The sequence below is a fragment of the Myotis lucifugus genome, unplaced genomic scaffold (assembly GCF_000147115.1).
Source record: "Myotis lucifugus unplaced genomic scaffold, Myoluc2.0 scaffold_86, whole genome shotgun sequence".
NCBI classification, from domain to species: Eukaryota; Metazoa; Chordata; class Mammalia; order Chiroptera; family Vespertilionidae; genus Myotis; species Myotis lucifugus.
Genome location: NW_005871134.1, coordinates 3,757,624 through 3,779,051, shown reverse-complemented (window position 1 = coordinate 3,779,051; position 21,428 = coordinate 3,757,624).

The window sequence follows — 21,428 nt, the reverse complement described above, 5'->3', positions numbered from 1 at the left end:
GAAAATCACCGTTTCTTCTGTTATTTTACACGCCACTTCTACTAGTTATGATAGAGCCGCTGCGCTTATTCAGTCATGTGGAGATTTAGAGATTACTCTTGGTGAGAAGGGCTAATGCCGCCTGTACATGATTTATGAACATCGGTTCAAAATTTTATCAGACAGAAATAGTAAAGATAGAAATTCATGTGAAATCACCTGCGTGCCATGGTGTACGGGCTAGGTACCTACCCATGACTTAATTACTAACATGGTGTCTCATTTAATACGCAAAATAATAGAAGCTTATAATGTAAACCATCGGATTTCCAGATGGAAGATGTATTTTCCATGAGGACTACAGGAGAGCCAGCAGGGGAGTCCATTCGGTGCAGCTCCGTCCGACAGCCGTAGGTTAGCAAGAGAGAATCAGTTTGCAGAGGGAGTCCAGATGGGGGCACCCAGGCCAAAAAGGAGCGCTTGGGGGGGAAAAGGCCAGCAGGGGGTGGGCAGTTGGGAACAAACAGGCTAGCAGGGGAGGGCAGTTTGGGGGGACCAGGCCAGCAGGGGAGGGCATTTGGGGGGGACCAGGCAGCAGGGGGAGGGCAGTTGAGGGGACCAGGCCAGCAGGGGGAGGGCAGTTGGGGGCAACCAGGCCAGCAGGGGAGAGCAGTTGGGGGGACCAGGCCAGCAGGGGAGGGCAGTTGGGGGCAATCGGGCTAGCAGGGGAGCAGTTAGGTGTCGATCAGGCTGGCAGGGGAGTGGTTATGGGCTGATCAGGCTGGCAGGCAGAAGCGGTTAGGGGCAATGAGGCAGGCAGGCAGGCGAGTGGTTAAATTTTGTGCACCAGGCCTTTTATATATATATGTATGTATATATGTTAATCCCCTTTTATATATGGGGAATTATAGGCCTTGAGAGATTAATTGCTTCCTTAGGGTTATATTGAAGGACTGACTAATCAGAAATTGAGTCAGGCCTTTTGACTTCAGTGTTTATCTGTTGTACTATGCTGTTTCTTAGGCCTTTCCAAACATATCCGTCAAGTTCAGTGAAAGTCCAGTTGGATGTTTTTTATGTTAATGAGTAAAGAACATTCAGACAATCAAAGAGAAATGGCATTTTATTTGCATAGTTGATGAGAACAACAACAGCAAAAATCTAAGATCTGTTTGTTTAAAATGCATATATTCTGTTGTTTCTTCACTTTAGATTGATTCGTGATTATCATTAAAAGACTGCTCCCTTTTTCCCCAGCTTGCAATTCTCTTTGAATATCACTCTTCACTAGGAGATAAAAGCAGCTTTAAAAACAAGCTTACTATGGAAGATTGAGAGTGACATTTAATCATTTAATCAACCATTATTTATTAGCAAACTCTTCTGTGTATATAGTTCTGTTGGCTATAGAGAATTTAATGGTAAAGTTCCTTTCCTGAAGGGATGTACTTATAGTAGAGGAGTAAGATGAAAGCAAGCCAGCATACTGTCTGTCATCCATTCAGCATTTAGTAAAATTTGTTGAATGAATAAATGAAGGGGAATAAAGTTTTCTGGGTATATTGGTTTCTTAGGGCTGCCTTATCCAAGTAACACAAACTGGTTGACTTAAAACAACAGGAATGTTTTGTCTCATAGTTCTGGAGGATAGAGTTTTGAAATCAAGGTGTAGGTAATGCCATCCTCTCTCTAAGGGGACCATTCCTTGTCTTTTTCTAGCTCCTGGTAGTTGCCAGTAGTCCTTGGTGTTTGTTGGATTGCACATGCATCATTTCTGTCTCTTCCTCTGTCATCATGTAGTGATCTCTCTGTGTGTCTGCCTGTGCTCAATTTTCACTTGTTTTGGATGGTCACCAGTCATGGGATTAAAGCCCTTCTAATCAGCATGACTTCATCTTAACTTTATCACGTCTGCAAAGACTGTTTCCAAATGAAGTCACATTCAGATACCAGACATTAGGACTTGAACATATGTTTTTGGGGACATGATTTAACACATAGCAGGGTAATGTGAAAAAGTTGTGTAGAGGCTTAATTGACATTTGAAAAATAAAGGGTTTTCCAAGGAAATGAAGGGGGGTGAGGCAGGTGTTGCTGGTAGAGGGAAGTGCAGGAGAAGCTGTATCTAATGGTGATCCTGAACCTTCGCCCACAAAGTCACCACTGTGAAAAGAAGAAAGCCATATTTTGTTTTTGTTATTCTTTCAGCTGATCCTCTTACCCCTAGTTACACTGCGTATTTAGTTTTCTCACATCTAGCAATTAGTATGGTGATGCTTTGGTAAAAACTTTTATAAAACCACATGTTCAGATGAAAAACCCTTGGTACTCCATCTCAAGTTCTGAGAATCAGAAGTGACAATGCGTGCACCACGCTAATAATGAAGAAGCTTTCCATGTTGAAAGTAGCAACATTATGTTCAATTTCATTATTATTTACTTATAACTATGCCAACTGAAATGAATTGTCTTTGGTAATTTTAAGTTAGAAAACACTAAAAATAAATCCCAAGTGAAAAACAAAAAAACAAAAAACCCACAAGATAAAATACAAACACTGCAATAACAAAAAAGCAGTTAAGCTTCTAGTATAGGTTGTAATTATTGTAATTTTGAATAATTACCAAGCTTTTATAAATGGTTTTCAAACATCTTTGACCTGACTGGCCATGTCTTTGTTAATAAGAGAGACTATTGCCATAATTTTCACGTTTAAAATGTATAGGTTATCTGTCCAACAATATGAATTTTAAATTAGTCAAATAAATCGTGAGTAAATCTATGTTATGGAAGAGTAATCATCCATAAAAGCATGTTTTAAAGGAATACTTAATAACATAGGAAACCGCCTATGATATATTGTTGAAATTCAAAACACTGTTCACAATCTATCTTAATTTTGAAGTAATTTATGTGTGAAAGCAAATACCCCAAATAATGAAATATTATAAATAATTTTACTTTTACTTGTACTGTTTCATATTTTGCAAATTTACTGCAAAAATAGCTTTCACTTAAATAAAATTAAACACATAAATATATTAAAAATGAAGAAAACAGAAATTTAAGACCATTTTAGCAAGGTATAAGCCATTTTATTAGAGGAAATACAGATGTTTATAATAAATTTTACTGTTATGTATAATACAATCTATAATAATAAAAGCATAATATGCTAATTAGACTGGACAGCTGAATGACCTTCCGGATGTCATTCTGGACGTCCTTCCAGACAAAGCCGCTGCGGTGGGGGTAAGGGGCGATCAGGCAAGCAGGTGAGCATTTAGGGGTGATCAAGCAGACAGGCAAGTGGTTAGGGGTGATTAGGCAGGCAAAGTGGTTAGGTGCGATCAGGCAGGCAAGCAGTTAGTGGCATCAGGCAGGCAGGCAGAGAGGTTAGGAGTGATCAGGCAGGCAGGCAGAGGCAGTTAAGGGCAAGCAGGCAGGCAGGCGAGTGGTTAGGGGCGATGAGGAAGGCAGGCGAATAATTACTGGCAATGAGGCAGGAAGGCAGAGTGGTTAGGGGTGATCAGGCCGGCAGGCAGGTGAGTGGTTGAGAGTCAGCAGTTCCAGATTGCAAGAGGGATGTCCGACTGCCAGTTTAGGCCCGATCCCACTCAGACATCCCCCGAGGAGTCCCAGATTGCTAGAGGGTGCAGGCCAGGCTAAGGGACTCACCCCGTGCAGGAATTTTGTGCACCGGGCCTCTAGTCTATAATAATAAAAGTGCAATATGCAAATCGAGCAAACAGCCTAAAAGCAGAACGACCATCCGGACTACCATGCTATGACATGCACTGGCACTGGGCCAGCTAAGGCGGGTGTGATGTGATTGGTCAGGGTGCTCTGCCATCACACCACAATTGCTCCACAGAGGGAGGCCCAGGCCACCGGCCAGTGAGGTGATTGATCGAGGTGGGGAGGGGGCTCCGCATTTGATTGCCCTGCAGAGGGAGGCCCAGGCTACCTGGCCGGCAGCACTGTGGTGGGTAGGCAGGGCTTCCCTCTCTGGAGCTATTGATCATGGGCCTCCGGGACTGTGAGAAGGCACAGGCCGGCTGAGGGACCCCTTTCCCCCGAGTGCACAAATTTCATGCACCAGGCCTCTAGTTTACAAATAATAGTTTAACATAGAATACTCTTCATTATAAATTGCATATAATTATTGATTTTTATAGAATGCTTTCTTCAACATTTTCCAAACTTACATATGTAGACAACCTACAGTGTCAATTGACAAATGAGTAATGAATAGAATAAAACAATGAAGATCTATGTGGGAAATGCACTTATTTATTAGTAAGAGTGCACAACTTCTGAATTTCAAATATTGGAAGAATATTTTCCCCATTTATTTATGCTCTTCGTGAATAAAGAGTGAGGGCTACAGTCATGATACAATTTTAAATTTTATCTGCTTTATTAACATTTTCTTTAGCACTATCTAAAATCCACACAATCAGCAAAATAATAATAATGATAATAATAATAATTAATAATAATAATAGCCTGATTCATAGATTTTTCTAAAGTCTTGGGGGAAAATATTCCCACCACACTGATTTTCAAACTGCCATTTCAACATCCCTGAACATAGAATTAGGAAAATTTTGTAGTGAAGCACCATTATATACTATTTTCATTATACAGACACAATAGATGTAAATAACCTACGGAGCATGCTTAAGAGTAAATTAATATCAAATGGTGAGTTTTGAGTGCTTATCACCATCTTTAATTTTAATTTTATATAACTCAATGTTAAATCATGGCTCACAAATTTTTTAAAAAGTTACTTACTCTCACAATTGTTACTAACTGGTTCCAGAGCACCATGTAGGAGAGGAAAAAAAAAACACAAACAAACATAAAAGCAATCCAATAAACAAATATAGGGATGACAGTGAGAAGCTAGAAATAAAAAGAAAGTAAAGGACAAGTGAAAAGCAAACCAGTTTTTTACACTCTCTCTGTGTCTTCATTTTCTTATCTGTAAAACAGTGATAATCAAGTGATAATGATAGAATTTAACTCACAGGCTTATGAAAATTATTAAATGAGTTAATATAGGAAAAGTACTAAGAATGCTGACATGACACAAAATAAGAACGATAAGTAAGTTAGCATTTTCTCTATTATAATTTTGATGATTTTCTTGATAAAAAGTTATCTGAATAAAATAGCTATATGTTATATTTTTCATTACTTTGACAGCATTATCTCTAGAGAGGGTAGATTAGTTAGAATTTTCATTAGTTGTGTATGAGAATGTTTAATAGGTGATGATTCATTTAATATTCTATATTTCTTTTATCTTTGAAACTTTATAGATGAATAATATATTGAATTGTTTTAAGTTATACTTTTTTAAAATATATTTTTATTGATTTTAGAGAAGGAAGAGGGAGAGAGAGATAGAAACATCAATGATGAGAGAGAATCATTGATTGGCTGTCTCCTGCACACGCTCTACCGGGGACTGAGCCCACAACCTGGGCATATGCCCTTGATTGGAATTGAACCCTGGACCCTTCAGTCTTCAGGCTGATCCTCAATCCACTGAGCCAAACCGGCTAGGGCAAGTTATACTTTTGATTATTTATCAAGTCTATATCTTGCTCGATGTTGATTGCCCAATAATAAAATAATTCTTTATTTATGAATTGCCGTTCCAATAACCCTGGAAGGGTAGATCGGTTGGTTAGAACATCGTCCCGATACTCCAAGGTTGCAGGTTAGATCCTCAGTCATGGCACATACAAGAATCAACCAATGAATGCATAAATAAACAGAACAACAAATCAATGTTTTGCTCTCTCTCTCTCTCCCTTCCTATCTCTCTCACTAAAATAAAAAAATAAACATTTTTTTAAAAAATTGCTGATCTTTGCACATATTTCTTTGAGAATATCAATATTTTCTATGAAGCACAGGAACTTTTCATCTGTTATTTACATCAAAAATTGATTGTTATGCATGATGAAAATTTTTCATTATTTTTTTACTTATAGGAATTTTGAATGGGTAAAATCGGTCAGATCAGTCAATATTTTCCTTTATTGTTTATCTCTTCTCTTGTTATGATCTTTAGAACTGACCTCACACACAATATTATAGAATACAGTTATTTATTCTATAGTATTGGGGGCTTTATTTTATCAGAAATTTATTGAGTATGATGTGAAATTTGACTTTAAAATTTTAAAATATTTTCATATATCCATATATCAACATTCCATTCTTTCCTGGTTTATTTAAAATGTTGTTTTTATCAGATATTACACTTCTAAAGTTAATTTTATTTTGAACCTTCTGTTGAGTTTTATTACTGTGTTGGTACCTTACTACCTCTCCTTATCTTTGCCCTGTTTTTGAAGCTCTTATAACTGAAGCAGAGACTGGTAAATGCAAACTCTACAAGCTGATGTACAATGGAAGTTATGACTGGATAACATTGTCTCACTAGAATTTTTAAAAAGCAGTTTATTTTATTGCAAGGAGACATGGTTTTTGAAGTATTTTTGTTTTTGGCATTGCTTTGGTTTTGGTCTTTGTTTTCTCCCCTGAAAGGAATTATTCATCTAAGTTAGCAGATGATAATTAAGTTTTAGAAAAATAGAAAGGGGCATTACATTGATTCACAGCATCTATGATGGTATGCCTCTAACATGTTATTCATAGTTAATGTTTTAATTGCATGGTAGAATATTGTTAGGTAGATGTTTTATCTCAATAGGATTTTTTTTCCTTCCCTCACTAGATATTTTAAGCTGAAAATATACTTTTACATTTGGTTAAAGAGAGATAATTAAAACTTTCCTTAGAAAAGCAATATGAGAGGAAGTATTCAATTTTATAGAGTCTGAAATTATCATTTCTTATCCCTATGAATTAGTGTTAGAAGCTTTTAATCTAATTAATCCTTTACCAAGAATAACACCACAGGGTGATATTTTGTGTAGCTGCCAGTGTGCATGAATTAAATTTTGGATTTGCAAACAGATTTTGATAAAATTATCTCCAGCTGACCTATGCCTATTCTGGATTTAAAGTAAGGAACATTTTAGTTAATCTAAATATTTTATTTAATTAAAATGTCTTACATTAATCTGTCTTGTGTGTGTAGTGTGTCTGTGTTCATGTACGTGTTTATGAACATTTTTTACTTATTCTTTCTTCCAAGTTGCATAGAACTCCATTTTCAGTACAGTGTAAATAAATCTATGTGAGGTAATAGAGATTGTGCCAAAATTAAGAGGCCTGGTCTCTAATTGTAGCTACTCTCTTTCTCTGGGAATCATTTTCTTGAAAAATCAGATTGCGGACCACTTCAAACTCTAAGACACTATGATTCTAAATTTAACAATGATGAAATTTATTTCAAAATGAAAAATTAGGCCCTGGCTGGATGGATCAGTATTTTGGAGCACCGTCTTTACACCAAAAGGTTGTGGGTTCCATACTCAGTCCGGGCACATACCCAGGTTGCAGGTTCAATCCCTGGTTGGGATGTGTATGTGAGGTAACAGATCAAGGTTTTTCTCTCCCATTAATGTTTCTCTCTCTCGTCCCTTCTCTCTCAAATCAATAAAAACATATCCTCTGGTAAGGATTTTAAAAAAGGAAAATTGTTACATATTTTACTCTCTTTTATATCTAAGTCTGATTTCTAGAACTCATGAACTAAACTTATATTATACATAAATCTTTCTAGATATTAACACTAGAAGTTTGAGTTCAGACTTTAGATGAGTAGGCACAAAAGATTAGGGGACCCTGAAAATAAATACTCAAAATATATATGCAACACACTATAAAATTAGGAGAAAAAAATTTTAAAACTTAAAAGTAGAGACCTAGCTGGTTTGGCTCAGTAGATAGAGCATTGGCCTGCTGACTGAAGGGTCTTGGGTTTGATTCTGGTCAAGGGCACATGTCCAGGTTGTGGGCTCAATCCCCAGTTGGGAGTGTGCAGGAGGCAGCCAATCAATGATTCTCTCTCATCATCGATGTTTCTATCTCTCTCTCCCTCTTCCTTCTCTAAAATCAATAAAAAATATATTTTAAAAAATAAATTTATTTATTGTTAAAAATCAAATATGCAAGGAAAATTAAAAGAATGAAAAATAAATCTTTAAAAGACAGTTACTATCACTGATTAATTGGGGATATTATTTTATTTAGTTTGTCCTGCTATAAATTAACAAATAATATGTTTTCTACCCAAAATTATTGTAGAGGCTGAATAAAATAGCATATACAAAGGTCCAAGCATGGGTTTTGGCATGGAAAATTGTATTTTTTACTTTATTCCTTATGGCTACAATTTTTAAGTTATGGAAAATTTCACAAGTATAAAAAATAGACCTAATAGAATAAGACCCCCATGTGCCTAACATGAAAATAACCCAAATAGTATTATCACATCCAATTAATAATAATATATTGGCAGTGAGTTTAATAAAATTTAAACACAGTTCTTCACACTAGACAACAACATTTGAAGGAAGATGCTCATTAGAAATAAATTTATATTTATTTTCTTATGTATATCTTCCTGTTTCATTATGTTTTTGAATGTAGTATGGTACCTGAATCCCAGAGCAATCAAATGATTAGGTCAATTATGAGCCTAAAGTGAAAATATTCACTTCCTGACTCTCAGGTCAGTCCCCTCCCCATTCCACTGGAATACCTATATTTTAGGAACTGATGAATTTCCCACTGTAAATAAATACACCTGATTCCTATTATCAGTGGTATTACGTTCTGTAATGCAGCTATGAACCCTGAATTAATAAATGCTGATCCATCATTCCTAGAGAAACAACAGGGCTAGTTTCTTGCAAGCGTCTGGTAACAACACTTTTTTTTTGTCAACCAATCAATGCATAACCTTGTTTTGTGTGTGTTTCTGATTAAAGGCATCTTAGTTAATATGCATTGTTGATTCATTAGCATTGACCTTATGGTCAATAGCACTAAACTTCATGCCTTAACAAAGCTTCTCTAATACATGTATGCTCTCCACAGGCACATCCCAGCCTTCTTGCATTATGAACCCAGACAGCACTTCAGAACTGTGATAGGGGGCCACTTTAGACAGTGAAATCAATAAGCACAAAAATGTGGCACTAAATATACTGGAAAAAAATACATTTGTTTACAGTGTGAGAACTGAAACAAGAAGGCAGAGTGTTTCCATGTTCAACTGTACCTAGGAATTTTCACATCATACAACTCAAAGCCTTCACTATTCTGCACAAGTATACAAAAGAACATGAAAACCCACGAGTATTATTTCTGTGGTTACAGATACATTTTTGTAAGTGGGAAAATGTACAAATATGGAATCCATGAATAATAACGATTGATTATGTAATACATTTATACACAGGTATACATTTAGAATTTGAAAAATTAACTTTAGAAAATAATCCTATATACTAAAAGCCTAATATGCAAATTGTCCCCTCCACCAGGAGTTCGACCACTCTTTATGTCATGTGCTAACCACCAGGGGGAGGTGTGGGACATGGTGGGTGTCGGCGACGTGGCACTGGCAGCAGGCAGCAGTGGAGGCGCTGCTGGCCCTGATTGGTCCTGATGAGAGCAGGACCAGTGGGCGGCACCAAGCCAAGGTGGGTGGAGTGGGACCTGATCGCCCAGTGCTGGCATTGGAGGGGGCGGGGCCCCCGCCCAGCTCCCAGGTGCTGAGGGAGCTGGGTGAGGGCCCAATGACTCAAGTGGAATGGGGCGCATGGGGACCCGGGGTCCATGTGCTGCCCAGGGCCCAGAGGTTAGCTGGGCCCTTCCCTTCCACACCAGATGTTTGTGCTTTCATCGCTGGCCAGGCCTAGGGACTGCACCCATGCATGAATTTCATGCACCAGGCCTCTAGTCTATATATATAAAAGCCTAAGCGACTGAACTGCCAAACGACTGAATGACCGAACGATTGGTCGCTGTGACGTGCACTGACCACCCTGGGGCAGATGTTCAATGCAGGAGCTGCCCCCTGGTGGTCAGTGTGCTCCCACAGCCAACCTCCTGCAGCTGTCCAATCTCCCACAGCCCCTCCCCCCAGCTGGCCAACCTTCGGTGACATCAACTGCCCCCAATCACCAGCCAGGCTAAGAGACCCCACCTGTGCAGGAATTCGTGCACCGGGCTTCTAGTTATACATAATATTGGATTACAGAATTTAGGGTTCAAAGAAGGGGCAAAAGTACATGGAAGAGCAACCGTACATAATGTTTCAACACAGCATTGAATAAAATAAAGCAAGTTGACAGAAAAGCACACCCAGAATGTTTGAGTGACATCCCTGAGTCTGTTGATGAGGAAGGAGCTGGGATGTCTGCAACCTGGTGTGTTGGAAAGAGAGAAGAGAACTCCACTACCTGCCTCTGTTCTGACCTGCCCTGGCATGCAGTAATCACAGCAAGGCCTCTCCTATAGAGGCCTGTGACTTGCACACTGAAATCGCTCCTTCAGTGCTGCCACATTAATATTTCATAAAGGCTACGCAAAGCTTTCACGATCGTGACTATCCAAGCTTGTGTTCCTCAGATCAGAGTAAACAAGTAATGTTTAATGAGACCAAGAGAATTTGCATGATTCAAAAACTGCTTAGCAGTCAACAAACAGGAGGGAGGGAAAGCAGCTAATCAGGGTAAGAAGAATTTCTTTTAATGAAAATGTATCTGCACATGTACAACTGAGGGTTAAAATGAAATAACCCTTAAATTGGGACAGACTAAAAAAAATAAAAAATAGGACAGACTAACTTCTGACAGATTACTTCTCGACTTCAGAGTGGCAAAGCCAAAAACCCACAGTGACAGCAGCCTTTGAAAATCAGGACCGTGGATATAATTCATTTGACTTAAATTGATCTGACAAAGCCACTGGGCTTTATCTTTCATGAAGTTATCTGGGAGAAAGGCCAGTGGTCATGCAAACTGTCCCAGCCCTTAAACAACACTAATATTTAAGCAAAGAAAAAATTTGAGCCTTCCTGTTCTCACAGGAAACATGAAGGAGGAAAGCACTAGATTGATTCATTCTAAAGGATTTAGCACTGAAGTTTGTTTCATGGAATGACACTTGAAAATGTTGGGGGTGTCTTTCCTGGAGATCTTCAAAGGCTCTTTGCTCCACTATCTAATTCTTTGGTCCAGCTATTTTGTCCCTAAGAATAAGGGATGTGTTCACTCATAAGAAATTCCACAGTCAGGAAGCAGTGAGTTGATGTGATTACAAGCTTCTTTTCACGATAGGCTCAGCTGAGGAATCTGGTTACATGCTAATTCTGTGATTTCCATATTTCAGTGATTTGCTCTCTTATCGGTTCCCATTATGCTAACTCTTTCATGAAAAATAAAATAAAACGAGGGACTGAAGTTCAAGTTTCCTCTTAATGTGATGGCTGCCTTCTGTAAGAGTCATCAGGAAGTCAGCTCACTGGGATTTTTGAAAACTGACTTGAATCCATAATTACTGGTGTGTGAGTCCCATACCCTCCTGTGGATCTGCGAATGCTCCTGGGCAACACTCAGCCCGCAGGCTTCCTGGGGCTCCTTGTGTTCCTTCTCCACTCACTCCCAATCGAGGGAGCTAGTGGGTTGCCCAGGTTGCTTATGCTGGTAGAAATATTTGTTTCAAGAATATACTGACTGTGAGAGCCAACAGGAACCATCTCAATATGATAATATTAGGAGAAGGAGCCTTTGAAAAGTAATTAGGTTTAGATGAAGTTATGAGGTTAGAGTCCCCATGATGACATTAGCTCCTTTATTAAAAAAAGGAAAAACCCTGGCCGGTGTGGTTCAGTTGGTTGGGCGTCTTCCTGTGCATAGAAAGGTTGTCAGTTTGATTCCAGTCAGAGCAAGAGCTCGGGTTGCCTGCTAGATCCCTGCTAGGAGTCATGCGGGAGGCAGCCAATTGATGTTTAATTCTCACATAGATGTTTCTCGCTCCCTCTCCTGTCCTCTGTCTCTCTCTCTCTGAAAAAAAAAAAAGTCAATGCAAAACATTTTTTTCAAAAAGGACGAAACATCAGAGCTTTTTCTGGCAGACATAGCCAGATCTGAAAACCAGGAAGAAAGTCTTCACCTTGAACCTAATCTGCTGGCACCTTGGTCTTGGATTTCCCAAACTCCAGGAACTGTGACACATAAATGACTGTTGGTTAAGCCATTCAGTCTATGGTAGTATTTTATAGCAGCCTGAGCCCTCACTTCATGAAGAGCACAAATAAGTGGGGAAATATGGTTCCAGTATTTGCAATTAATTATCAAGTCAGAAAAGACGTTCACTCTTACTAATAAATCAGTACATTTCCCCACATAGGTCTTCATGGTTTCATTTTTTCATTACTCATTAAATAAACAAAATATCAACTAACAATCATATTGGAACTAAACTCATTTGTCAATTGACACTATAGATTGTCTATATATATAAGTTTGGAAAATGTCAAAGAAAGCATTCTATGAAAATCAATAATTATATGCAATTTACAATGAAGAGTATTCTATATTAAACTATTATTTGTAAATTGTGTTATACATAGTAAAACTTTGAGTGTTGTTTCATATGTCTCTTGGCCATCTGTCTGTCCTCACTAGAGAATTGTCTATTTAGGTCCTTTGCCCATTTTTTATCTTGAGGAAGAACAACAAACCATTTACTCTTAAGTGTCCTTGGTTTAGGGAAGATAGGTTTTACTAGGTTGTTGCAAACTGCTGTTTAACCATCCGTTTGTCCTGGAATTTTCCTAGCTTCTCAGTATCTTATAACAACTACCATCACCATTATCTCCACCACTGCTTTACCACCATTACTACCAGCTTCACTATCACATCCACCATCACCACCCAAACTGCCATCACTCTCACCACTACCATTACTACCATGACCACTACTCATAGCATGACTTCTACTAGTAAGACCACTAATGTTACTACTACCATTACCTCTAGTGGTGTGCTGGAACTGGCTCATACCAGCTTATGAGATATGACTGTTAGCATCTCTTCTCAACTCTGCATTTACGGTATCACATTAGTAGTTTGGAATAGATCATGATAGAGGTATTTATCCCATGAAAATCAGTAAATGCTACAACCCAGTGTTATTTATCTTCTATCACACCAAGAATCTCCACAACCACCACTACTATCATTACCAATACCACCATCATTACTACTACCACCCCCCCACCCAACTAAAGTCATCATATCATTTCAACATCATCAAACCATTGTTATCGTTACCATCTTAAAGATGACATATATATATATATATATATATATATATATATATATATATATATGCGCTTGTGTGTGTATATATACATATATATATATATGCATGTGTGTGTGTGTGTGTGTGTGTGTGTGTTTGTGTGTATTTCTCTAATGCATCAGCATGCCATTGTGGTAATTATTTAGGTAGTTATCCATAAGAAAATAATGTAAATGTTGGCCTTGGAACTTGAGCCTGTTTTGAGAGAGCATTATGGAATGAGGGGTGGAGGTGAGGGGCCAAGCTCCAAGCTCAGCATCCTTCTTGGTTCTAAAACCTGCTGTACAGTTTTGCTGGTTTTAGTAATCGTATCCATACCAAATCCATTAAAAACAATCCTGCTGGCACTGTATCATTTTCACACGTGTTAAGCTGCGGATTGCTTTACATACTTTCATCTCTGGGAAGAGGAGAGAATGATAGGTAAAGTGGACATGTCTACAATCCAGGGGAAGTTTGAGGCTGTGAGTAAAGAAACTCCTCTTTCATTATAGCATTGGACAGCACTAAAATCAGGAGTTGATTGTGGCTTAGGATGCTGCAAGTGAACATTTTTAGTGTTTCCTTAGAAACAGTAATGGAAAGCTAACACACAGATAAATAATAATGTTTGCTAAGCCCTTATAAACTACATCTTATAGCAATATTGTATGATTGATGTTATTTACATTTTACTAATAAATGGACTGAAGCTAAAAGCACTAAAGTTATAACACATTGTAGGGTGAGGTTCTCTGGTTTCAAAGTCCATGCTTGATTATATATCACCACCGCAGAGAGAGGAAGAAAAGGATATTTAATAAGACCTTCATATGTATCTCTTTATATATCAAAACAAACGTGTAATGTAGGCATTATTATCTCTATTTTACAGTTCAGAAAATAGAGATTTAGAGAAGTTACAGTACTTGTCCAAAACAAATTAGCTGATAAGAGCTATAGCTAGGAATCAAAATAATAGCTCAATGTTCTAAAGACATCCCTTTTCTTCCCCTTATGCCAAATTGGGGAAAGTTATGTACACATACATTTAGTGAGAATTGGGACAAACTCTTTTATGAGATGATTTAAAATGTTCTTTGCTCAGTAGCCACCTACAGCTTCTATTTCCATTCTATAGGCAATTTACTTTGAGTTTGTTTCATCAATTGCTTGATCTAATACTATCAGGTTGATCACTAAATACCACACTTTTTGCAGATTTCCAGCACTTAATCCAATATATTTGAAATTTGGGGATTTATACATTATTGTGCACAAGATAAATTAAACAGTTGAATTTTGAGGTTCTTTTTAGACAATATCATTAATTGTCCTAATTATTTAGGCCTTTCTAATACTCTTTTAAATCCCTGTATTGATTCTAATTATTTTTTGTAACTATTATCTAAGGTCTTGATAAATGCAATTATATAATCATTTATCTTGAATTTCCTCTGTTTATTCATTTACCTACACCAAGATTTTTTAAGTTACTGATCTTCCCTTTAATCAGCTGTCACCTTCTGAATAATGCCAGTAAGAGAAATAATCCAACTGGAATCTCATGGTGAGAGGCATATAAACAATTTTGTCCTAACTTAAGTCATTCCCAGCTGCTAATGTGCATGAAAAATGCTGTTTTAGCAAGAACTCTCTTTTTTCTATTTCCTCAGTATTTCTTAAGTTTACTCCTTTTCCTCTACTTTCACTATCACTGACTTTGAGACTTTTCATTTTCTTCAAGTGGAGTTCCTATTATTACTTCATATGGTATTTATGTGTGTTTGTATACAATCAGAATTGTAGCATGACCAAGTTTTGAATCTTCTCCGCATAAGAGAAGGAAAAGTCAATATAACTGGAATAAATGCTTGAGCTCCTTCTGCCTGTATCATTTAGTTATTTAGATGTCAGCTGTCTGACACAGGCACCATCGTCTGTGCTGAATTTACAGAGAAGCTATCACAGACAAGTGAAACACACATAAACAGTAATTCATTAACCTTTAAGCAGCACTAGGACTATTAAAATTAATTGTTCCATGAATACAGAGGTCAAGTGGGGTCTAACTTATTTTGTCTGTTTATGAAAAGGCTGGTGGATATGGGATGTTTTAGAGAACATTAAGCCAAATTTTCAGATCCTTTCTGATCTTTAAAGTGTATGGTCATTAACCAAGTAGAAAAGGGCAAGAGAGAAAGAAAAAAAATAATTCTAAAACATTTTATGTATGTAACAGTGTTTAAATTTCACACTGACCCTATTAAATAAACATTAATCAAAACAAGAAAACCAAGGCTCAAAGAAGCTAATTTGCCTAAACTTGTATCTTGGTAATTGCTCAAACAATAATTTAATGCCATATTGACTTTAAAAATAAGACATGACCAAAGTGGCCAAAATGCTAAGCCCATGTCACCAAACCAAGGCTTAATTACAGTTTCATCCTTCCCAAAAATAGAACCTTAAAGTAGTTGATCAGGAACTTCCTGATCAGCATTAGATAGGAAATCGTGCTATCCCTTAAAAGAAAATAACTTTACAGTAACCAGTTTACTTTTTACCTAGCATGATGTCCTTGTTTTTGCTTCTTTCTTCCTATCAGTTTATTTTATTATTTTTATTTTATTTTATTGATTTTGAAAGAGAGAAAAAGAGAGAGAAACAGCTATGTGAGTATAAAACATTGATCAGGGTGCCTGCAGCACACGCCCTACTGAAGATCCAGCCGGCAACCTGGGTATGTGCACTGACCAGGAATTGAGAAATTGAACCAGCAACCTTTAGGTGCATGGAGTGAAGCTCAACTGAACCACACTGGCCAGGGCAATTTCTTTCATTTTATGCAGCTACTTCAAGTTCCTTTCTGTCTGATAGCTTGGGTGCTGCTTGGTTAATGCATTGAAAAAGCCAATAAGATCTTTAAAATTTACTCATGCTATTTTTAAAATTTTTATTTGTTTTTTTATTATTAGGATGGGAGAGGGAAAGAGAGATAGAAACATCAATGATGAGAGAGAATCATGGATTGGCTGCTTCCTGCATCCCCCCTATTGGGGACCGAGCCCGCAACCCAGGCATGTGCCTTTGACTGGAATCAAACCCGGAACTCTTCAGTCCACAGACCTATGCTCTGTCCATTGAGACAAACCAGCCAGGGCTCATCTTATTTTTTTAAAACAGTTTTGATTCTCAAGTATAATTTTTTTGTTGTACCAATGCTATTTTAAAAATTCTTTATTGTTGAAAATATTACATAGATTCTCCTTTCCCCCCAGTTAGCCTCTTCCAGCTTGCTCCTGTCCCACCCCACCCCCCTGGACTTCACCACCCATTGTCTGTGTCCAGGGGTTATGCATATATGCATACAAGTTTATTGGTTGATCTCTTCCCTCACACCCTCCCCTGCCTTTCCTCTGAGGTTCAACAGTCTGTTCATGGCTGGGTAAACTAAAATAAGAAGAAAGAAAGGAAGAAAGAAAGAAAGAAGGAAGAAAGAAGAAAGAAGAAAGAAAGAGAGAGAGAGAGAGAGAGAGAGAGAGAGAGAGAGAGAGAGAAAGAAAGAAAGAAAGAAGAAAGAAAGAAAGAAAGAAAGAAAGAAAGAAAGAAAGAAAGAAAGAAAGAAAGAGAGAGAGAGAGAAAGAGAGAAAGAAAAAAAGAAAGAAAGAAAGAAAGAAAGAAAGAAAGAAAGAAAGAAAGAAAGAAAGAAAGAAAGAAAGAAAAGGAAGGAAGGAAGGAAGGAAGGAAGGAAGGAAGGAAGGAAGGAAGGAAGGAAGGAAGGAAGATTTATCCTAGGGTTTACAACATTATATTTTTGAAAGTAACAATATTTTAAAAATAGCTATTATCTATTAAAATCCCATTTAATTAAAAAAGGACTTTTAATTAAAAAAGATAGCACAAACATAGATATAGAACAAAACCACAGTCCTTTCCAAGAGGGCAACTTCTATCAGACACACAATTACTCTACATTATTCTGATTTTTTAAATAATTTATTTTCTTTAGATTTCTGAAAACTTCTTTGGGAATCAGCATTTTGAAATCATTACTGTGCTATTTAATGTACAACTTTTCTTTTGGGGAAAAGGGGTGCCAATGTGCTAGCTCAAAGGGCTGACTCCACAGGGGACCTGTATTGTGATGTCTTATACTTGTTTACATATAGGCCCATTCTAGTGTGTATTTTGTGAGGGTGAGGGAAATTATGGAAGAGGGAGTGAACAGTCAGTCCCCTTTTTCACCTCTTTGCCATAACTGGTTTGGCTCAGTGGATAGATCGTCAGCCTGCGGACCGAAGGGTCCCAGGTTCGATTCCGGTCAAGGGCATGTACCTTGGTTGCAGGCACATCCCCAGTAGGGGGTGTGCAGGAGGCAGCTGATTGATGTTTCTCTCTCATCGATATTTCTAATTCTCTATCCTTCTTCCTTCCTCTCTGTAAAAAAATCAATAAAATATATTTTTTTAAAAAAGAATGGATGGTCAGAGTGAGAGAGAATGGAGCTCCTACAAGTAGAATTAGAAATGCCAGCTTTCCCTTCTGGGTTATTAGGAGGAGGAAACAAAATGTACCAAGTGTCCAAGTCCTATTTTAAAACATACTGCCTGCTGCTGTCTGAATTTCCATTAAAAATAAATTTCAAAACCATATCAATTAAAAGGGTTGGTGGGGTCTCAAAATAAAAATGTATAAATTGCAGCAATGCTGGCATTTTGCACTTGGCTGAGACTCCCCCAAGCCCAGAACTTCCATCTGTGCCTTTTGCTCCATGGTTGCCCATGCTGGTGCCCTGCCAGGGCATAGGACATCCCCTTGCCTCCTTGAAATCTTACAGTACAGCTCTGAGCAGTAGGATACAGTGAACTTATTTCTCTAGGTTGTAGAGGCTCTGCACTCACTTCTCAGAGTCATTTTAAGCTCTTCTCCATGAGAAGACTTTCCTTCTTTCCTCACCATCAGATAAAATTACCACTGACTCCTGCATATCCCCAATGTGTCCTGTGCTAACTTCATTCAAAAACCTCTCTTGCTTCACAAATCCATCTGGCTGTTTTCTCCACTAGATTGTGAGCTACTTGAAGGCAAGAAATAATTACTAATTTCTGTATCTCTAGCACCTCCATGTTACCCAACATATCTAGTACATGGTTATTAGATGACTAGAAGCTAACAGAAATTTAAGTTATAGTGCTAAATTATGCAATAATCAACTGGTTTTCTACAATAGATTTAAAGGGGTTTATTATGAATCTTCAAACTCGCTATTAGAAATAATATGTAGAACACTTTTCAAAATAGTCAAATATGTTTCCCAGTAATATGCAAAGACATATTCCACAATATATTTTCCTCTTTTGCTATTTTTCTCTTGAATACTTAAACAATTGTATTTAACCACAGCTTTTTAAGAAATAATGCATTCTAAGTATTCTAGAAATCTTAAATTCTTTTTTAATTTTTTTAAATTTATTTATTGATTAAGGTATTACATATGTGTCCTTATCCCCCCATTGGCCCCCATACCCCCCCACTCATGCCCTCACACCCCTTTTGTCTGTGTCCATTGGTTAGACTTATATGCATGTATACAAGTCCTTTGGTTGATTTCTCCCCCTAACTCCTCCCCTCCCCTACCTTCCCTCTGAGGTTTGACGGTCTGATTAAATCCTTTCTTAAATTACAATGTGACCTTGGTAAACAGATTGTTGCATCTGGAAGATCACTAGACTGGGTGTGCAGAATCCTCATCTAGGTTTGATGTTGTCTTGAGTGAATTATGCTGCTTAATACCTTTTCTAGTAAGAGGGGGTCAGTCTAGGATCAGTGGTCAGCAAACTCATTAGTCAACACAGCCAAATATCAACAGTACAACGATTCAAATTTCTTTTGAGAGCCAAATTTTTTAAACTTAAACTATATAGGTAGGTACATTGTTATTAACTTAATTAGGGTACTCCTAAGGCTTAGGAAGAGCCACACTCAAGTGGCCAAAGAGCCGCATGTGGCTCTCAAGCCGCAGTTTGCCGACCACGGGTCTAGGTGACTTGTATAGCAGTGAGAATGTTATGTTGTTACAAGTGAAAGCCCCAAAGTTTCTTAAATACTGGAGGTTAATTATGGACTCAAAGACCTGAAAGTCCAGAATCCTTTCATCTTCTGAGAATCTGTAAATTTTAGTCCATTAGCTTAACCAGGGACTAATTTCCCTCCATCTTTCTATCTCTGCTTACTTCACTCTGAGCCAGTTGATCCTAAAATGGGTGCCAGCATCAATCCATTCATGCAACCCGTATGAATGAGTGACATTTTCTCAGCATTCCCAGCACAAGTTCTCAGATTCTCTGGAGGCAGGAGCTTCGTGGGCATGCCCATCCTGAAAGTAAACTCTGTGGGTAATATGCTACCATGATGAGCTGAGTTTAGTTCACATGTTTCACCTCAGAGCCAGTAATGAATGTAGCTTCTCTGGAACCACATTGATCCCTAAACAGAAATTGTAGCTGTTATGGAAGGGGATGAGAGGAGTTGTTGATGTGAAGGCAACTCATAAATGCTCCACATAGTACCTGTATGATCTTGATCAAATTATTTTAACTCTGTGTTACTGCATTAACTCATCTTCAGGATGACAAGCATATTATAGTACTCAATGTACAGGATGATTGTGAAGGAGAAACAAAAAGAGCAAATGTGAAAGTTCCTAGCACGGTGCCTAGTTTACAGCAAGCATTTACATAAAATGTTTCAGGCTGTCGCTCATTCTATTGGTCTTTGAGTCTCTAAGTTGCTCCTTTCCTTATTCCTCACTATATTTGTCTATAAAATATAAATGTGAACTCTTCCCTTTTGGCTTATTGTGGAAACTCTGATGAGAATTCATGGGTAATAAATATGAATCATGTGAAATGTTTTATATATCAAAATAGTTTCATTTATTCTCTCAGCAGTTTGACTGCAGTGGTCTGGATGTTTGTTTTAGTGTGCTTGATGTCTAAAGATATATCAGTTTCTCTGCAGTGACTAATTGCCATTTCCAGCGACACATCCTGAGAAAAATGTTTTCACAATATTCTGCAAACATGTACTGATTTCTCCTTCTGAACTTCCTTGTAAACAACTTATCAAGCCTTCCCCATTCAGACTGTCATTAATAGAGTAAAAACAGGATAGTAATTTTTTAAACTGCTGATGTAGGGTAAACACTAAACATAAACACGCATGCCTTTCTCTATGTTGGCAAATGCACAGTAGATACACAAACATGGGATCCAAATTATATTGTTACAAAAATAACCAGAAATTGCATATTAGTTTTTCCTAAATTCTGTAAATGAGCTTCAATTACACATATTACTACCCATGGTGATTCTATTTCAACTTCTTTTAAGTCATGTACACTGAGATGACCCAACATCTCTTTAACTCACTATGTGCAAAAAGAAACTCAATTTCGTCTCTCCTTATCTAATTTTTTTTCACATTTGTGTTAATGAAACTTTATCCTCTTAGGTGTCAAGGCCTTAGAATTACCATTAACACTTTGATTTTCCTTATAATAATATTCTATCCTATCATCTTAACCCCTACTACCCTATCTAATAATAGACAAACATGGTAATTGACCATACCTTCGCTACACCTCCCATTTGCTAATCAGCACAATGTGCAAATTAACCACCAACAAAGATGGCAGCTAATTTGCATACTGCAGGCAGGGCGGGACAGCGCCAACTGCCAGCGCGCCACCATCCAGGGCAGGCCCGCTGCCCAGGACCCCAAGGCACGCCCGCCCCAGAAAGCCCCAGCAGCCGCCTGATATGGTAGTGACTCTATCAGTAAGCACTCTAAAAGTCAGTGGCATAAATGCACCAATTAAAAGACAGATTATGAGGGTGAATCAAAAACAAAACTCACTTTAAATATAAAGACAAATATAGATTAAAAGTAAATGAATTAAGCTGCAGCCTGTTTTGCTCAGTGGATAGAGCATTAGCCCATGGACTGAAGGGTCCCAGGTTCGATTCCAGTCAAGGGCATGTACCTCAGTTGCTGGCTTGATCCCCAGTCCCTATCAAAGCATGTGCAGGAGGCAACCAATCAATGTGTCTCTCCCTTTCCATTCACTCTCTCTAAAATTCAATGGAAAAATATCC